Source organism: Hemitrygon akajei, chromosome 11, assembly GCF_048418815.1.
Source record: "Hemitrygon akajei chromosome 11, sHemAka1.3, whole genome shotgun sequence".
Classification (NCBI taxonomy): domain Eukaryota; kingdom Metazoa; phylum Chordata; class Chondrichthyes; order Myliobatiformes; family Dasyatidae; genus Hemitrygon; species Hemitrygon akajei.
In genome coordinates, this window is record NC_133134.1 from 94,195,427 (window position 1) to 94,210,028 (window position 14,602).

Genomic DNA, 14,602 nt, shown 5'->3' on the forward strand with positions numbered 1-14,602 from the left:
ATAAAAAGATATATTAGCAGAAAGCCTGCACGGATTCAGAAAGGGGAAATTATGCTGGAGTTCTATGAAGAGGCAACTAAAATTTCTGATGACAATAGAGTGGTTGATATCATTTACTTGGACTCTCAGAAGGCTTTTGACAAGATACCCCATGAGGTTAATAATCAAATTACAGGAGGTAGGGATTCAAGGCAAAATGTGTGAATGGGCACAAAATTGGCTCAAAAATAGAAAACAGAGTGTTATGGAGGGAGGATCATTTTCACAGCTAGAATATGTTAAAATGGGGTTCTGCAGGGATCAGTTCTGAGGCTGCTGCTGTTTTTAATTTGCATTAATGATTTGATAGAGGTATATAAAATTATGATGGATATAGATAAAGTGAATGCAAGCAGACTTTTTCCACTGAGGCTAGGGGGAGAAAAAAACCCAGAGGACATGGTTAATCGTGAAGGGGAAAAGTTTAAAGGGAGCATTATGGGGGATTCTTCGCACAGAGAGTGGTGGGAGTGTGGAATGAGCTGTTAGATGAAGTGGTAAAAGTGGGCTCACTTTTAACATTTAGATAGATAGATAGATACTTTATTCATCCCCATGGGGAAATTCAACATTTTTTTTCCAATGTCCCATACACTTATTGTAGCAAAACTAATTACATACAATACTTAACTCAGTAAAAATATGATATGCATCTAAAATCACCCTCTCAAAAAGCATTAATAATAGCTTTTAAAAAGTTCTTAAGTAGTTTACTTAAATACATTGAGTCCTAACCCCAGCACTTTAACATATCTTACTCCTGGCGGTTGAATTGTAAAGCCGAATGGCATTGGGGAGTATTGATCTCTTCATCCTGTCTGAGGAGCATTGCATCGATAGCAACCTGTCACTGAAACTGCTTCTCTGTCTCTGGATGGTGCTATGTAGAGGATGTTCAGGATTTTCCATAATTGACCGTAGCCTACTCAGCGCCCTTCACTCTGCTACCGATGTTATACTCTCCAGTACTTTGCCCACGACAGAGCCCGCCTTCCTTACCAGCTTATTAAGACGTGAGGCGTCCCTCTTCTTAATGCTGCCTCCCCAACACGCCACCACAAAGAAGAGGGCGCTCTCCACAACTGACCTACAGAACATCTTCAGCCTCTCACTACAAACATTGAATGACGCCAACCTTCTAAGGAAGTACAGTCGACTCTGTGCCTTCCTGCACAAGGCATCTGTGTTGGCAGTCCAGTCTAGCTTCTCGACTAACTGTTCTCCCAGATACTTGTAGGTCTTAACCTGCTCCACACATTCTCCATTAATGATCACTGGCTCCATATGAGGCCTAGATCTCCTAAAGTCCACCACCATCTCCTTGGTCTTGGTGATATTGAGACGCAGGTAGTTTGAGTTGCACCATATCACAAAGTCCTGTATCAGTTTCCTATACTCTTCCTCCTGTCCATTCCTGACACACCCCACTATGGCCGTGTCATCAGCGAACTTCTGCACATGGCAGGACTCCGAGTTATATTGGAAGTCTGATGTGTACAGGGTGAACAGGACCGGAGAGAGCACGGTCCCCTGCGGCGCTCCTGTGCTGCTGACCACCGTGTCAGACCTACAGTCTCCCAACCGCACATACTGAGGTCTATCTGTTAAGAAAAACTTGGACAGGTACATGGATGAGAGGTGTATGGAGGGATATGGTCCAGGTGCAGGTCAGTGGGACTAGGCAGAAAAATGGTTTGGCACAGCCAAGAAAGGCCAAAAGGCCTGTTTCTGTGCTGTAATGTTCTATGGTTCTATGGATAAACAAATAACAAATAAACTAGTGAAGTTTTCCAATGACACAACATTAGGGGAAACGGGCTGAGAGCACGCAGGCTGCAGAATTAATACAATTTGATCTAAACAAAATCCAGCTGTGAGCAAAAAAATGGCAGATGAAATTTAATGTAAGTAAATGTAAAGTATTAAATATGGGAAATAGAAATATTAAATATAAATATTCAATGGGGGCCTTGAGTTAGAAAGCATATTGTGTGAAGGATTTGGGTGCCCTGGTAGACACATCACTATCCAACATTTAGGCAATGCACAGAAGTTGTTAGGAAGGCCAATAGCATGTCGGGTTGTATAATGCATTCAGTGGAGTTCAAGTCAAGAGACATTATCCTTAAACTGTATAAATGCATGTGTGAAGCCACACCTTGAATACTGTGTACAATTTCGGTCTCTATATTCTGTGAGGGATGTGAAGCACTGGAAAGAGTCCAGAGAAGGGTGACTAGACTCATTCCAGGTCTGCAGGGGTATGAGGTATGAAGAAAGATTAAATCTTTTTTACCTAAGTAGACGTAGAGAGAGAGGAGACATGATAGAAGTGTTCAAAATCATTAAGGGTATAAGTAAAGTCAGTGCCTGCTGCTAATTCAAAATTAATCCATCAAGGACATGTGGCCATTGGTGGAGATTGGTTAAGGAGATATTTCAGACTAATATCAGGAAGCTTTTCTTTACACAGCAAGTAGTGGACACATGGAACAAACTACCTAGTTGTGCAGTTAACAGTAGTACCTTAGAGACTTTCAAATCTAAACTCAATAGTTATCTCAACACACTACGTGAAGAGGAATTTGGTAAGCTTTGTTGGGCTGAATGGCCTGTTCTTGTCAAAAACTTCCTAATGTTCTAATGTTCAGAAAAAAAGTGATAGAGGAACTCATAACGTCTGGCTGGAAAAATGTGGATGTTGTGGGCTGAGACCATTGAGGACTGAGAAGGAAGAGAGGGAGATGCCTGAATAAAAAGGTGAAAGAGGCAAGCAGGAAGGTGATTTGTTAGACCAGGTGGATGGGAAAGCTCAAGAACTGGAGAAGAAAAGATCTGATAGGAGAGGAGAGTTGACAACAGAAGAAAGGGAAGGAGAAAGGGACTGGGAGGAAGTAATAGGCAGGTGAGAATAAGCAAAAACCCAGATTGGGGAATGGCAGGGGGACAGAACTTGTTCACCAGGAGAAATTGACATTCAAACCATCAGGTTGGAAAGTACCCAGACAGAATATAGGGTGTTGCTCCTGCATCCTGAGGGTGGCCTCATCTTCACACAAGAATGGAATGGATCAACACATCAGAATGGAATTGGGAATGGGAATTAAAATGTTAGGGTTCTGGGAAGTCCTGCTTGTGGCGGATGGTGCAGAAATGCTCGACAAAGTTGTCCCCCAATTTATGATGAGTCTCAACAATGTAGAAGAGGACTGGACACAATAGATGACCCAAGCAGATTCACAGGTGAAGTTTTCCTCACCTGGAAAGACTGAATGGAGAGGAGGAAGGAGGTGTATGGGCAGCTGCAGAACTTAGGCTGATTGTACCAATAAGTGTTTAGAGTGAGATTAGAGGGGAGGAACAAATAGATAAGGGAATGGCAGAGGCAGCAGAAAAGTGGTGGTAAAGATATTTTAGTGGTAGGGTCCCCTTGGAGATGACAGACGGTGTGGAGGATAATCTGTTGGATGTGGAGGCTGATGGGGTGGCAGGTAAGGACAAGAGGAACTGTCACTATTATGGCAGCTAGAAGACAGGGTGAATACGATGTACAGGTAATGGAGGAGATGTGTGTGAGGGCAGAATCAATAGAACTGGGAGGAAAACCCCATTCTTTAGAGAAGGAGGATATCTCTGATGTCATAGAACATAGAACAATACAGCACAGTACAGGCCCTTCAGACTACAATGTTGTGCTGACCCTTAAACCCTGCCTCCCATATAACCCTCCACCTTAAATTCCTCCATATACCTGTCTAGTAGTCTCTTAAATTTTACTGTGGTGTATCTGCCTCCACCACAGACTCAGGCAGTGCATTCCACATACCAACCACTCTCTGAGTAAAAAAATCTTCCTCTAATATTCACCTTGAACTTCCCACCCCTTACCTTAAAGCCATATCCTCTTGTATTGAGCAGTGGTGTCCTGGGGAAGAGGCGCTGACTGTCCACTCTATCTATTCCTTTTAATATCTTGTATACCTCTATCATGTCTCCTCTCATCCTCCATCTCTCAGAAGAGTAAAGCCCTAGCTCCCTTAATCTCTGATCATAATCCATACCCTCTAAACCAGGCAGCATCCTGGTAAATCTCCTCTGTACTCTTTCTAATGCTTCTACAACCTTCCTATAGTGAGGCGACCAGAACTGGACACAGTACTCCAAGTGTGGCCTAACCAGAGTTTTATAGAGCTGCATCATTACCTTGCAACTCTTAAACTCTATCCCTCAACTTATGAAAGCTAACACCCCATAAGCTTTCTTAACTACCCTATCTACCTGTGAGGCAACTTTCAGAGATCTGTAGACATGTACCCCCAGATCCCTCTGCTCCTCCACACTACCAACTATCCTGCCATTTACTTTGTACTTGGCCTTGGAGTTTGTCCTTCTAAAGTGTACCACCTCACACTTCTCGGGGTTGAACTCCTTCTGCCGCTTCTCAACCCACTTCTGCATCCTATCAATGTCTCTCTGCAATCTTTGACAATCCTCAACACTATCCACAATACTACCAACCTTTGTGTCATCTGCAAACTTGACAACCCACCCCTCTACACCCACATCCAAGTCGTTAATAAAAATCACGAAAAATAGGGGTCCCAGAACAGATCCTTGTGGGACACCACTAGTCACAACCCTCCAATCCAAATGTACTCCCTCCACCATGACCCTCTGCTTTCTGCAGGCAAGCCAATTCTAAATCCACTTGGCCAAACTTCCCTGGATCCCATGCCTTCTGACATTCTGAATATGCCTACCATGTGGAACCTTATCAAATGTCTTACTAAAATCCATGTAGATCATATCCAGTGCACTACCATCATCTATATGCCTGGTCACGTCTTCAACGAACCCTAACAGGCTTGTTAGATACGGTCTGCCCTTCACAAAGCCATGCTGACTGTCCTTGATCAGACCATGATTCTCTAAATGCCCATAGATCCAATCTTTAAGAATATTTTCAAATAGCTTTCCCACCACAGACATAAGGCTCACTGGTCTATAATTACCCAGACTATCCCTACTACCTTTTTTGAACAAGGGAACAACATTCGCCTCCCTCCAATCCTCCGGTACCATTCCCATGGACAATGAGGACATAAAGATGCTCCAGAGGCCCAGCAATCTCTTCCCTTGCCTCCTGTGAATATTCTGTCAGGCCCTGGGGACTTATCCATCCTAATGTATTTTAACAACTCCAACACCTCCTCTCCCTTAATATCAACATGCTCCAGAACTTTAACCTCACTCATATCGTCTGCACTGTCATCAAGTTCCCTCTCATTGGTGAATACAGAAAAGAAGTATTCATTCAGGACCTCGCTCAGTTCCACAGCCTCCAAACACATCTTCCCACCTTTATCTCTAATCGGTCCTACCTTCACTCCTGACATCCTTTTGTTCTTCACATAATTAAAGAATGCCTTGTTTTCCTTTACCCTACTCGCCAAGGCTTTCTTATGCCCCCTTCTTGCTCTCCTCAGCCCCTTCTTAAACTCCTTTCTTGCTACCCTATATTCCTCAATAGCCCCATCTGATCCTTGCTTCCTAAACTTGCTTGCAGGGATAAGTGCATGGAGGAATATTAGTGAGTTTACAAAATTACTTGTGTTCAGTTTACTAAATGATGTCTGTTTGTTTGTCCCACATACAACAATAAGAACCACTCTAATTGTCCAGGATTTGTAGGGGGTGGATTGGTCAGGTGGTACACAGATGGCTGGAGAGGCCAATTTTTTGACAGCATGGACAAAAGATGGCAGCCTTGTTGGGTTGGGTGTTGCTGACTCAGGGTTTCCTGGCTGAATAATGTAGAACATTTTTGATAATTACAAGTAAGTTGCATAAGATTACCAGATCACAATGCAGAATTGACAAACTATTATTGTGTCATCAGTATGACTGCTGTTGACTTATGCGAGGGTAATAAAGGGAATTATTTCGTATATGAGAAGTAAATTTGAAGAGTGATTCAGGTCAAGTAAGGTATACCGAATACTTTAATACGTTGAGTCACCTGAGTTAAAGATGATAAGTTTATCTTTCAGGCTATTCATGTGTTTCTCCTTTGAGAGCATATTTCCATTTATGATTAACAATTAAGGGCTGGTGGCAATTCCCAATATATCTCTGTTCTCCTAAAGTTCTACAGCCCAACTAGTTCTGACCTGATTTAACTAATCAGAATTACGAACACGATGGCAGTTGGAGGTCCCTAATTAGTGTTATTCCACAGGGATATATAATGGGACCTCTACTGTTTGTGATACAGTATATACTGTAGATGACATTGGATTAGTAAGTTTTCAGGTGACACAAGGATTGGTGCTGTTGTGGATAATGTGGACAACTGCCAAATGATATATTGGGATATAGATCTGTTGCAGATATTGTGGTGAAATGGCAGATGTTGAAATCGAAACCTCAATCACTATTTCTGCTGGCAGCTCATGTCACACTCTCACCTACCACTGAGTGAAGAGGTTTTCCTTTCATGTTTCCCTTAAACATTTCATCTTTCACCCCTAACCCATGATCTCTAGTTCTAGATTCACTCAACCTCAGTGAAAAAAGCCTTCTTGAATTTACCTTATAATTTTGTATACCTCTATCAAAACTCCTCTCATTCTCCTATGCTCCAGGGAATAATATCTTAATCTATTCAACCTTCTTCAATAATTGAAGTCTTCAAGACCTTGCAACATCCTTGTAAATTTTCTTTTTACATTTTCATCTTATTGATAACTGTCATCTAATTAGGAGAATGAAACTGCACACAATATTCTAAATTCCATCTCAGCAACAACTTGTTTAATATCAATATAATATTCAAACTCCTGTATTCTATCAGGCCTGCACAGCCAGGCACCTCCCAGTCTCCAACCAGCTAACATGAATTACCTGCTGCCTATTTAAACACAGCTCTCATCTGCAGTCCTTGTTTACCCATTGAACCCACCTTTAAAAACCATGTTAGGGAACTGGAGCTGCAGCTTGATGAACTTCAGCTTGTTAGGGTAAGTGAAGAGGTGATAGACAGGAGCTACAGGGAAATAGTCATTCTAAGGCTACAGTGACTGTCAGGAGAGGGAAGGAATGAAGAATGTCAGATAGTGGAGAGCACCCCTGTGTCTATCCTCCTCAACAATAAGTATCTCCATTTTGAGTACTGTTGGGGGAAGCAACAGCGGCCGTGCCTCTCGAGCTGGGTCTGGCCCTGCAGCTCAGAATGGTGGGGAACTGAAGAGGATGGCAGTACTAATAAGGGACTATAGTTAGGGTAAGAGATAGGCGATTCTGTGGTGGTGAAAAAGAAACAATGATGATAGTCACCTCCCAGGTGCCAAGGTCCAAGATGTGTCCACAATATCCTGAAAAGGGAGGTTGTGGTACATATTGGTACCAATGACTTAGGTAGGAAAAGGGAGGAAGTCCTGAAAGCAGATACAGGGAGTTAGGAAGGAAGTTGAGAAGCAGGACTTCAAGGGTAGTAATCCCAGGATTGCTGCCCGTGCCACATGACAGTGAGGATAGGAATAGAATGAGGTGGCAGATAAATGCATGGCTGAAGAATTGGAGCATGGGGCAGGGATTCAGATTTCTGGATAATTGGGACCTCATCTGGGGCAGGTATGACCTGTACAAAAGGGGTGGATTGCACTTGAATGCAGTATACTTGTGGACAGGTGTACTAGAGCTGTTGGGAGTGGTTTAAACTAATATGTCAGGGGTATGGGAACCAGTATGATAGAGCTGAGGATGAGCCAGCAGGTTTACAAGTAGATGATGGGTGTAACATGAATGTAAGGAAGGACAAGCTAAATGTTGGGCACGAATGCAGACAGAACAATGAGTTAGATTGTACCACTGAGGCAAAATTCAAAAGGGTGAAGAATGCAGGACTGAAGGTGCTGTACTTAAATATGCATAGCATTCGGAATAAGGTGGATGAACTCGTGGGGCAATCAGAGATTGGTCAGTATGATGTTGTGGGCATCACTGAGTTGTGGCTGAAAAAAAGGCCATAGTTAGGAGCTTAACATCAAAGAATATACCTTGTATTGAAATAACAGACAGGAAGGCATAGGCAGTTGTGTGTCTCTGTTGGTAAGAGATGGAATTACATCTTTAGAAAGAGGTGGCAGAGGGTCAGAGAATGTTGAATCTTTGTGGGTGGAATTAAGAAACTGCAAGAGTGAAAACACTATTATGGGAACCACAGGCCTCCAAATAGTAGCCAAGATGTGGGGTTGAGATTGCAAAGGGAGCTGGAAAAGGCATGTAATAAGGGTAATGCCACAATTGCAATGGGGGAACTCCAATATTGAAGGAGAAAATCAGGTTAGTGTTGCATCGCAAGAAAAGGAATTTGTGAAAGCTTATAGGATGAATTGATTTTTAGAACAGCGTATGCTTGAACATAATCAGGGAAAGGCTTCCTTAGATTGGATGTGGTTAAATAACCCATAATAACCCATAGAAGATACAGGAGCAGAGTTAGGCCATTCAGCCCATTGAGTCTGCTCTGCCATTTCATCATAGCTGATCCCCGATGCAACTCAGCCCCATACACCTGCCTTTTCGCCATATCCTTTGATGCCCTGACTGATCAGGATTCAATCAACTTCTGCCTTAAATATACCCACAGACTTGGCCTCCACTGCAGCCCGTGGCAGAGCATTCCACAGATTCACTACTCTCTGACTAAAAGAATTCTTCCTTACCTCTGTTCTAAAAGGTCACCCCTCAATTTTGAGGCTGTGCCCTCTGGTTCTGAATACCCCCACCATAGAAAACATCCTACCACATCCACCCTATCTAGTTCTTCAGCATTCAGTAGGTTTCAGTGAGATCCCCCACGTTCTACTAAATTCCAGTGAGTACAGGCCCAAAGCTACCAAATGCTCCTCGTAAGTTAACCCCTTCATTCCACAGTCATCCTCATGAACCTCCTCTGGACACTATCAAATGACAATGTATCCTTTCTGAGATACAGGGCTCAAAACTGTTGACAATCCTCCAGTGTGGCCTGACTAGTGTCTTATAAAAGCTCAACATTACCTCCTTGCTTTTAGATTCAATTCCCTTGAAATAAATGCCAACATTGCATCTGCTTTCTTTATCACAGATCCAAATGTAAATTAACCTTCTGGGAGTCTTCCACAAGGACTCCTTAGTCCCTCTGCACCACTGATATTTAGATAATAGTCCACATATTTAGATATTCAGATAATAGTTCCTTTTACCGAAATACATTGTCATACATTTCCCAACTCTTTATTCCAACTGCCACTTTTTTGATCATTCTTCCATTTTTTCTATATCCTGCTGTAATCGCATTGCTTCCTCAGCACTACCTACCCCTCCACCTGCCTTTGTATCATCTGCAAATTATGCCACAAAGCCATCAATTCCATTATCCAAATCACTGACAAACAATCTGAAAAGTAGTAGTCCTAATACTGATCTCTGAAGACCACTAGTCACTGGCAGCCAACTGGAAAAGACCCCCTTCATTACCAATTGCTGCCTTTTGCCTATCACCCATTCCTCTATCCATACCATAATCTTTTCTGTGGACACCATTGGATTTTATCTTGCTAAGCAGTGTCATGGTTGGCACCTTATGAAAATCCAAGAAAATGACATCCACTGTCTCTCTGTCCACCCTGCTTGTTACTTCCTTGAAGAACTTTAACAGATATGTCAGGCAAAATTTCTATTTACTGAAACCATGCTGATTTTGACTATTACTTGTAATTTCAGAAGGCGTTTTATAAAACCCAAGGCCTAGCTAAAGTTCATGTAGACAACACCCATTGCTTCTCATTCATCAACGTACCTAGTAACTCCTTTTAAAAACACTGTAAAGTTGGTTGGACAAGACCTACGATGGCATAGAGTCATGTTAATTATCTCTAACCTGTACCTGTTTATCCAACTACTTATATATCCAGTTCCTTAGAATACCTTCCAATGTTACCCACTACTGGGTATAAGTTCACTGGTTTATAATTTCCTGACTCATTCTTAGAGCATTTCTTTATTAACTGATCAACATTAGCTATCCTCCAATCATCTGGCACCTTACCTTTGGCTGAGAATGCTTTGAGCAACACACACAAAATGCTGCGGGATCTCAGCAGACCAGGCAGCATCTATGGAGGAGAATAAACAGGTTGGTGTTGGGCCATGACCCTTCAACAGGACTGGAGAAAAAAGGTGAGAAGGTAGAGTAAGAAGGTGGAGTAAGAAGGTGGGGGAGGAGAGGAAGAAATACAAGGTAGTAGGTGACAGATTAAACCTGGGAGGGGGGGGGTTCTGAACTAAAGAGCTGTGAAGTCAGTTGCTGAAGGAGATGAAAGGCTGAAGAAGGGGGAATCCAATAGAAGAGGACAGAAGGCCATGGAAGAAAGGGAAGGGGGAGGAGCACCAGAGGGAGGTCGTGGGAGGTTAGGAGATAAGTTGAGAAAGGGAAATGGGAATGGGTAATGATGAAGGTGAGGTGAGGGGGGGGAAATTACCAGATGTTCAAGAAACTAATATCCATGCAATCCAGACGGAACCAGACAGAATATAATGTGTTGCTCCTCCAACCTGAGTGTGGCCTCATTGCGGCACTAGAGGAGGCCATGGACGAACGCGTCGGAATGGGAATGGTAAGTAGAATTAAAAAGGATAGCCAGTTGGAGATCCCACTTTCTCTGGCGGACAGAGTGTAGATGCTCAGTGAAGTGGTCTCCCAATCTACATTGGGTGTCACCAGTATAAAGGAGGCCACACTGGGAGCACCAGATACAGTAGCAGTGTCACCTCACCTGGAAGGACTGTTTGGGGTCCTGAGTGGTAGTGAGAGAGGAGGTGTAGGGGCAGGTGTAGCATTTATTTTGCTTGCAAGGATAAATGCCAGGAGGGAGATCAGTAGGGAGGGATGAATGGACAAGGGAGTCACAAATGATATGGAAAACAGAAAGTGGTGCGAAAGATGTGCTTGATGATGGGATCCAGTTGGAGAAGCAGAAGTTATGGAACATTATGTGTTGGACATGGAGGCTAGTGGGGTGGTAGGTGAGTTCAAGAGTAACTCCATCCCTGGTGGGGTGGTGAGAGGATGGGGTGAGGGCAGATATGAGAAATGGAAGAGATGCAGATGAGGGCAGCATTGATGGTGAGTCTTTTACTGTATCTGGTGCTCCCAGCATGGTCTCCTGTGGATTAGTGAGACCTGACATAGGTTGGGAGACCGCTTCACCAAGCCAGAAAAAAGTAGGATCTCCCAATGGCTACCCATTTTAATTTTACTTCCCATTCCCATTCTGACATGTCAGACCATAGCTTCCCCTACCATCGCGATGTGGCCACACTCAGGTTAAAAGAACAACACCTTCTATTCCGTCTGGATAGCATCCAACCTGATGGCATGAACATCAATTTCTCAAACTTCCGGTAAACCCCTTTCCTTCACCATTTCCTGTTCCCATTTCCTACTCTCACCTTATCTTCTTACCTGCCTATCACCTCTCTCTGGTGCTTCTCCCCCTTTTCTTTCTTTCACAGTCTTCCGTCCTCAGATTCATCATTCTCCAGCCCTGTACCTTGTTACTCTGACTTCTCATCTTTTCCTCCAGTGCTGATGAAGAGTTTCAGACCAAGACGTCAACTGTTTACTCTTTTCCATAGATGTTGCCTAGCCTCCTGAGTTCCTCCAGCATTTTGTGTGTGTTGTTTAGATTTCCAGCACCTGCAGATTTTCTCTTATTTGTGCTAAGAATGCTTTAAATCCCTCTGCTAAGGTCCCTGCAATTTCTGCACCAGCTTTCTACAAGGTCTGAGAGGCACATTGTCAGGCTCTGGGATTTATGTACCCTAATTTGCCTCAAGAAAGCAAGCACCTCCTCCTTTGTAATCTGTATACAGTTCATAACATCACTGTTTTGCTTGCATTCAATAGACTTTGGGATCATCGCTCAAATAAATATATATGCAAAAAAAAATTTAAGATCTGTCCCATCCCTTTCAGTTCCATGCATAGATAGCCATGCTGATCTTCAAGAGGACCAATTTTCTTCCTTGCTACCCTTTTGCTCTTAGTATATTTTTAAAAACCTTTGGATTTTTCCTACACCTTGCCTGCGAGAACAACTTCATACCATTTTTTAGGCCTTTTGATTTCCTTTTATGTATTCTCTTATCTTTCTCGTATTTAAGTACATCATTTTCTCCTTGCTGCTTATACCTGCTATGCACATCCTTCTCCTTCTTAAATAGAGCCACATTATCCCTCAAAGAAGGAAGGTTCCCTAAACTTGTTGACTTACCAAGCATGGCTTTGCCAGAAAACAACCTGCCCAATCCACAATTGCTAAATCCATTCTGATACCAGCAAAATTGGCTTTTCTCTAATTTACAATCTCAATTGTGTCAGCGCGTGGCCAAGTGGTTAAGGCATTGGTGATCTGAAGGTCACTAGTTTGAGCCTCAGCTAAGGCAGCATGTTGTGTCCTTGAGTAAGGCATTTAACCACACATTGCTCTGCAATGACACCAGTGCCAAGCTGTATTGGCCCTTGTCCTTCCCTGGGAGAGGGGAGACTTGCAGCATGGGCAACTGCCGGTCTCCCATACCAAGGCGCAAATCCATGGTCTCTCGAGTCTAACAGATGCCTATAAAGATCTCAGTTCAAGGACTAGAACTATCCTTGTCCATAATTATCTTGAAACTAATGGAAATTTGACCATGAGATTCAGAGATGTGTGTCAGACAATCCCGCAGGGGATTGTATTGGCTCCCTTCCTGTTTACTTTGTACACCTCAGACTTTAGATACCACACTGAGTCATGACATCTGCAGATATTCTCTGATGACTCAGCAATAGTTGGGTGTATAAAGGGAGGACAGGAGGATGAATACAGGGTCCTGGTGGAGCATTTGTCAAATGGTCCAAGCTGAATCCTCTGCAGCACAACATCAGTAAGACAAAGGGGATGGTGATAGACTTTAGGAAGTCTAAGCCTGCATTGCTCCCTTTTACTGTTGATGGTGAGGATATGGAAGTACTGAGGACCTACAAGTACTTGAGAGTGCATCTGGATGACAGACTTGAGTGGAGCACCAACACAGAAGCTGTGTACAAGAAGGGTCACCTCTACTTCCAGAGGAGACTGAAGTCCTTTGGAGTATGCAGGCCTCTTCCTCACATCTTCTACCAGTCTGTTGTCACAATCCTCTATGTGTGCAAGTCAATGGCATCAACACAGGTGATACCAACAGACTCAATAAACTGATTAGAAAGTCTGGGTCTGTTACAGGAGTCAAACTGGACACACTGGAGACTGTAGTAGAACAAAGGTCGCCACGGAAAATCCTGACAATTCTGGACAATGTTTCTTATCCTCTGCATTCCACCTTAACTGAACAGAGAAGCACTTTTAGTGATAGACTAAGACAACTGCACTGCTCCAAAGAGGTTATTTTTACCCTCAGCTATTATGCTCTATAATAAGTCAACCTATAGCCAGGGAAGTGATGACCCCCTCCTGTTAGACTGTTTGAGGTAACTTATTTTTTATTCTTTTTACTTCTCTTCTAATATTGATATCTGTGCACATGTAATGCTATTGTGACACTAATTTCCTTTGTGATCAATGACGTATCTATCTATCTAAATCCAAAGTGTTCCCTTCACACACTTCTGTCACCTGCCCAATACCACTGACTTGAAATCACAAAAACTAACCACTATCACCTTCGTGCGTCCAGTCTTTAATACTAAAATTATCACAGCTGATAAGATAAAATCCTATTACTGTGGGTATGGGTAGAATCCTTTACCCCTATAACTCTACTATTCTGATGCCTCTCTGTGGTCTCATGAACTGTTTGAAAGAGGCTCAAAGTGAGCTTGAGGAACAACACCTCATCTTGTGTGAGGGAACATTTCATTCTTTCTTTTTCCATCTTTTTATTATCATTGTTAATAACAACAAAATAAAATTGATACATAGATAATGAGATTACACGTATACATATTTCAACTAACTATAAAAGATTACAAGAGCAATGACTACAGTATAAATGAGTATTCCCACATTGTAAGTGATACAATATACAAATAGACAAGGCAAACCTAAGTGTATCATAATATAAAATGAAAAAAGAAAAATAAAAAAATAAAAAAAATTATTATGCAAAAAACTAATCTAAAACTCTAATAATAGAAGAGAAAACAACAAAAAAGAGAAAAAGAAAAAATAGAAAAGAGGGAAAAAAAGGGCTGTTTATAATATCTCACAAAAATACAAAATCATCAGTGTCGTCTACTCCGATCCTCTTGACATATATGCAATCAAAACTGGAAAATCAAATAGGCCTGGAACAGGGTCCTATTACATCATATGAAAATATTGAATAAATGGTCTCCATATCTTTTCAAATTTAGTAGAAGTGTCAAATACACCTAATTTTTTCTAAATTTAAACATAACATAGTTTGAGAAAGCCAATGAAATACAGTAGGAGGATTAATTTCCTTCGAATTCAACAAAATAGATCTTCTAGCCATT